Raw genomic sequence first — 7,271 nt, 5'->3', positions numbered from 1 at the left:
ATTGTATAGGATCATTTTATACATAAGAGTAACCAAAAAAGACAAAAGCCAAATAAATTACTCCCTCCACACACCTATTTTCACCCCATTTGCTTTTGGGAGGTCAAAGTTTCCGAACTTTGACCGTAAATAACTTGGAGAATAAAAATTATTGGATTATAAAATAAAAATATTCACACTTATTTTCATGATAGCTTTCACGAAAAAAAAATTCAAGAAAAAAAATTAACATATAGACGTCGAAAATAACGGTCAAAGTGCCGTCTTGGAGACCGCAATAAAGCAAATGGGGTGAAAATAGGTGTGTGGAGGGAGTAGTTAATATCCTTGTTTAAAAATATTTTATATTCCATTGGGAATATGGTTGGATGAATATTTGTTGATAGAGTAAGTTTTTAATAATGCATTGGACTTCTACGTAATATTTTTGTATGAAGAGTTTCTTCATCCTTTCCTAGGCCGAGTATATTTTATTCCATACTCAATATTTTTATTGCCTTGTTGAGTTGATTGTTGCGTGGAAAGTAATCATGAGGGTTGTAATAATGAGTTGCTTATCTTTACCAAAAAAATAAAATAATGAGTTGCTTATTACCTTATTAAGTTGCTTATTAGTTATTTTATTTTATTTTGCCATACATAGGGACATAGATAGATTGTAGATGGGATGGGCGGGAAAGTGGTAGTAAATGGAGAGCCCTATGACTGACACGTGTCATAGTGGTTCTTCTATTATACTTTTATATTGATATAGATAGATAGATAGATTAAAAGATTCTCCACTTTATTTTTTACATCAAAAATTATACTTTTCTAAATTTATTTTTGATGATGTGGACGCTCACAGATCGCTCGAAAAAACTCTCTTTTATATATATACTAGATTTAATGCCCGTGCGATGCACGCGCCATTTAGTAAAATCTTTTATATTATTTTTATATAAATAAATAAAACACTACTGTTTAGCTCAACTATGAGAACCACTTAATTTCAATAATAAAAATTTTATATGACAATATTCAAGGTCAGCGAAGATAATTAATTGAGATTGATTTATTAAGAAAAATTGTTTGGTAGATACTTCTCAACGAATATAACACTCAAAAAAACTTGACATTTACCAAAAAAAAAACTAAAAAAAATCAAAGATTATATATTTCATTAATTATAATAGACTATCAAAACTTTTGCAATCTCATACATCATGTTTACGTTCGATTAAGAGCAAATTCATATTTGTCTCATAATAGACTATCAAGAGTTTTCTATGTTAACTTGCAATTGTTGTATATTAAAAAAATGAACTTTTCTTTGTCGCAATTACAGGATAATCAACCGCCTCACACAAAAATAATGTTGAAAAATGAAATTAGTTATCACGCTCATTAAATAAAATATTTCAAGATATTTTGAGCTATATTACAGTTTTAATTGATCAACTTAAGTGATTAAATCACCTCTAAAAATAACCTTAAGTAAATTAAGAACGTGTACATCGAGCTTGAAAACCTATAAATATAAACACACTTAAAACTTGCCATCGATAAATATTTTGTCAGCTATTAATACAAAAACATGTTTAATTACTCTTCGAATTTATTAGATCTCGAATTTTTCCATATTTACAATATTAAAAATAAAAATAATATGTACGTTGTTGGTATTAGTTGATTAATTTTTATCTGTATTTATCACTGTTATATTATATTCAGCTTATAATAATAAATACTTCCTCCAATTTCTTATTTTCACACAAGTTTGATTATCTTTCCTCTTTGCTTTTTTGATAAGTTTCATTCATTTTTTATTAATTTATCTCTCCTAAAAAATCAATTACTCCCACTACTTTATTTATTCTTTATTATTATTTTTTTTATTATATTCTCTCTCCTATAAAGTGCTTTATTATGAGAAAAATATTCAATTGGTTGTCTATGAACACTTTTAATGTAAGTTTAAGTTTTGCATAACTACAATGAATGTCTATATTCTATGATATATCGAAAAGATAATCGATGGAAGTAGCTCTTGTATCGTGATATTCTTTGTGTCTTCAAGTTACTTACCACATATGCAGAGCACTACATTTTTTTTTATCAGAAGTATCCTCATCTCTTAATTCTTATGATGGTGGACTGGTTATGGAAATACATTGACTTTATTAATTTCCTTCTTGTCCTAGATTGTTTGACCCTTAAGCTCTTCCCTCCTTATTTACAATGATGTAAATCGTGGCAAGTCGTTGATGAAGCAAAATTATTGGTACAATGTATTTTTATTTCATATCTTAATTAGAATTGTAGTTGTAGTGTAAGTCGATATTCCTAGATAGTAGTTGGGTTGAAGCTAGTTCCGGGTTCCAACAACACCGGCTATCGAAATGAGGGTTTCTTGTTGCACCTATAAATATAAGACAATAAGATGAAATATCACAATAGTAAAAGGAAAATGTTCCCAAAAAAACATTAGTAAAAGAAAAATAGATAATTTTAGAAGCAAGATTATTAATTAGCATATCAAGACAACAGTTAAGAATCAAATAACAACATAAAACGGCTAAAAACGATAAAAAAAATGCATAATGACGATTATGGTGAAATCATGCAACGCGGTTTTTATATTTTGCGTTAATATATGCAGTGAAAGATTGGTAAGAATAAACTTTTAATACCCGTGCTACCTGCACCAAATACAACTAACACGAAATAAAACTTGTAAGTCATTAATTGTCAAAACAACTCAAAATCATTAGATAAAACTTGCAACTTACAAATCTTTCTCCGTAATCTTAAAATTTCCAAACAATCTACGAAGTATAAATTTGTTGATGACTATATCAAAGAGTAAGTCAGTATTCTTGAGTACCTTGCTCCTGAAAATATTATTAAAAAATAAATCAACTATTAGTACGTATCAACAAAAGATGCAACAATTCACAAATTAACATCATCAAGCTGATTAATAGAAAAAAAAACTTAAATGCAACAGGTTAGTTTGTGTATTAACAATAAGCAAATAAAATAAATATACCAAAAATATAAGGGGAATAATGAAGAATAAGAATTAATTGCATCCTGTTATAAATAGATTAATGTGTTCTAGTTGATTATGATACAAACACTATGAAGATTAGAATAAGTTTACATGATTATCTTTTAGCAATAATAATATAATAATTTATTAATTTATTTGTGTAAAGCACCTAACTTCTTATATGTTCATACGGTAGATTTGATTATGATAGACAATTAGGATTTAGGAGTGTTAGAACTCTTGTATTATAGTACTTCTTATTATTTTTATCCATCATAGGTAAAAGTCTCCAATTCATGCGACTTCATATATTTTTAAAATAACTTAGTAGTTTTAAAAAAAAATTGGACTCTTTGTAATCGCTCGAAAAAAGCCTCATTTATTAATATAGACTAGATTTAATGCATGTGCGATGCACGGGCCATTTGGTAGAGTCTTTTAGGGTATTTTCAATTATGTTAAAAAACATATATGAGTTTAGTTGAAGTGCTTTAAGATAAGAATTGTTTGGTAAATACCTCTTCTTGACCAATATATATCTCAAATGAACTTGATCTTTACAACAACAAAATATAATCAAAACTACATATTTCCATCCTCAATCGTACCCAAATCTCGTAATTGCTCTGACTCTTACCCATCCATTCACGGAAAATACTTTTGTTCTCCGGGATGACGTCCTCCTTACCCTCAAAGAAGGAGGACCAAAGTGGAAATGAGGAGGATGGTGCTCCTTCTTTGGAGGTCACATCCTCGTACCATGCTCTATCTCACATAAAATATAACCTAACTAACATGTTATTCCACAATTAGTTTAATAATAATAATAATAATAATAATAATAATAATAATAATAAAAGAGTAGCATGATTTCACATCATCATATGGCTTTAAAGAACTATGCGAAGTAGTAAATAATTGTGGACTTGTTTTATCATTATCAAAGTTCAAAGATAAGAAACCTACCTCTCTGAAACTAATCCAAATTACTCGCTTCTGCATGCTATGGTATCGTAACAAAGTATTCTAGAGTTTCTAAATATTACTCGTACTAAAGGAGTTTATATTTAAACCAATTCAACTTTTTTTTGTTGGTTATAGATAGGTAATTAAAGGTAAATGAATAACTAGGACGGAGGGTGTACAAACTAACCAAAGTTACAACGATGGAAGAACCATCTCGAACATATGTAGTTATATACAATATATAAACTATAAATAAAAATTTGAGTTTTAAACTATAAATAAAAATTTGATTTTTAGATGTAATTTTTTCAAGAATTACGTATATTATGGCTGACAAACTTGGGACGTATGAACATACCCTAATCATACTACTAACAAAATTCATAAAAATAATCATAATACTAACCAAATTGATGTTAGTTAGATTGCTTTCTCAACACAAGCATGTTTACAAACTTGGGCATGTCAATACAAACTCAAATACGTGCTCTAAGCTTCTTAATTACACCCGACGTTAATAAGATGCCTAATCAATATGGTTTCTAACTTAAATCCAATTTTAAACTCAAATAATCTAACTACACGATTCTAACTATCTGTCACTAAATTATATAGACTAAAAAGTACTCTCTTCGTCCCACTGTTTGCCTTTGATTGTAATACCGGTCACAAAGAATATAAAAGGCAAACAAATGATTGAGACGGAGGGAGAAGTATTTGACTTTGTCTACGTAGCCAAGCTCCTTGAGTTCTCACACGTTTTTTTCTTGACAACATTTATTTATTACTACCAGAATCCGCTCTCTTAATCTAATCTGTCGATTGGGAAGGACAAATGCCTTGTAAGAGCATGTCAAGGTTAGCTAGCATCACTATGTACACATATGCATGATATAGGAGTAGGACATACCAAAAAAAGAATGGATCGATAAATGTATGTGTTATACGGGGTATATGAGAAGATATATAAGCATTCAAACTATATAATTGTTTATTAATCAATAAAGATATATACCTTGTGATTATGAACCTTATTTACCTATTACCAACAACGTAAACCTCCATGATTAAGCGAATTGATTTCATCATCATTAACCCGAGTATGTATACCAATGTTTCCTACCCCCTTCGTTTCGTCCAAATCAATAATTTACACTTGCTTTATTTCTCCCCTCACAAAATAAAGCAAGTGTAAACTATTCAACGAGGCGAGAGAGAGTAGAAAAATAAACCAGAAAATCATTAGCCTAATAGAATTGGTAGTATACATCTTATTACCCATGTGAAAATTATTACAATATTAATAACTTTTGTCCTAATATCGCATAATATGATAAGAACCATAAAACTACATGGATGTGCGGAGAAAACCCAAGCTTAAGGAGGAGCGAGCATATGTGGCTTTGGCCGATCAGTCGTTATTACACCACAATCAGCTGTATAGTCATACTGCGAAATAAATGATCAATCAAACAAACGTTAATAAGGGGCTAAATAATCAATTAATAAAAATCAAAACTAAATAAAAATATTCAGCCTATAACAAACGTAAATGAGAAGATAAAAGGGAGTCTTAAATCATGTTATTTATAGTTAAATGAAAATCACGTAAAAAAAAACTATAAACTAATAATAGTATACGTGCATACGTACAGTTGCCGACTTACCATCAAACATTGATACAATTAAAAAAAATAATCTTTGTTAATGTTGCAATAATATATCCTTTCTTCAAGTTTCCTGAAAAATCATAAAAAATATAGACTATATAGTATATAATTAGATTTCATAGTGTAAAAGTATATTAAGCGCATGTAACACAGTTAACTAATAGGAATTAGTTCATGCCAACGTCAACTTGTGATTAGTATATGGGGATGGGGATATATATTGAACTAGTTTAGAACCCGTGCAAAGTTGCACGGGTATGTATAAAAAGAATTTTAGAAATAAATAGGTCCATAGTCTAAAGCTGGGGTTAGTACCATATTTAGACATTTACATTATCAATTTAGATATATAATTTTATTCGCCATTTTCATAGTATTTGTTATCTTTCATTAAATCTCTCGCATAGGATAAAAACAGTAACAAATGAATGATACAAATCATGTACACATTTGGTAACAAATGAATGATACAAATCATGTACACATTTGATATTGTAGATAGTTTAGAACTTCGGCTACTAATTTAGTGTTCTTTCGACGATAACCTTTGAAAAAACAAAACGAATGAACTACTAAAATGAAGTGAAATAAATAGCACGAATATTTGAGATGACATCCAACATCTTGTGCCATGTCTAAATTTTAGACCAATATGAGAAAGGAAAATGGTTATTCAATGTTATATATTACCGGGTAGTATAATTTACTTTTGGGAAGGTAATGGTCTCCCAAACATAATATACATCTTCACGATGGTGAAATCTAAAACTATGTTGTTACATATATATTCTTTAAGCAATCTGTCAATATAAATTGTACGACAATTTTGACAAATCTGTGAAATCTAGTCTTTGCATTTTGACCTATTGGTTGAGTAGACGCCGATACCTGACATGGAAGACAACAAAAAAATTGTGCCAACAAAAGTCATTATTAATTAGAACTTCTTACATAAAACAATACTCTACAACATAATATGGCCGCATAATTTATCAAATAAGCACGAAAACATGAGAAAAACAATCCTAAAAAAGCAAAATCAATTGTATTAGAACGACTTCTTAACTTCTGATAGTTTCAGTCTAAAGAGATTGGGGTAACATTCATACCCTCAAACTAATAATCATATATGAAGCATTGACCTTTGATGATACTAAAGACTAAAGAGGTAACTGTTTCTTGATTAGGAACATCTAAAATATACTAATAATCAATTGCCTTACCAAGAACTTAAGGGGTTTGGTTAGAGAAAGGGAAAATGAAAGGAAATTAGAAAATGTAAGAGGGGGAAAGGTAAGAGATTAACTAAAACTTTACTACCTGTTTGGTTATATCAAGAAAATGAAGTGGTAGTTATGGTTTTGTTTTGGTGTGCGGGTGGTGGTTTGGGTGGAGTTGTGGTGGTGGTGATGGTGGTGGCGGCTGTGGCAGCGTGGTGGTGGTGGCAGTGGGGTGGTTGTGGCGGTGGTAATGGCGGCGGTGGCATCATGGTGGTTGTGGCAGTGGTGTTGTGGTGGTGGTTTATGTAGGGTGGCTGTGGTGGTGGTTTGGTGGTGGCGACGATGGCGTCTTGATGGTGACTGGTGTGGTGGGAGTCGCAA

Source organism: Silene latifolia, chromosome X (genome assembly GCF_048544455.1).
Source record: "Silene latifolia isolate original U9 population chromosome X, ASM4854445v1, whole genome shotgun sequence".
In the NCBI taxonomy this organism is placed as follows: Eukaryota; Viridiplantae; Streptophyta; class Magnoliopsida; order Caryophyllales; family Caryophyllaceae; genus Silene; species Silene latifolia.
This window is presented reverse-complemented; position numbering follows the sequence as displayed.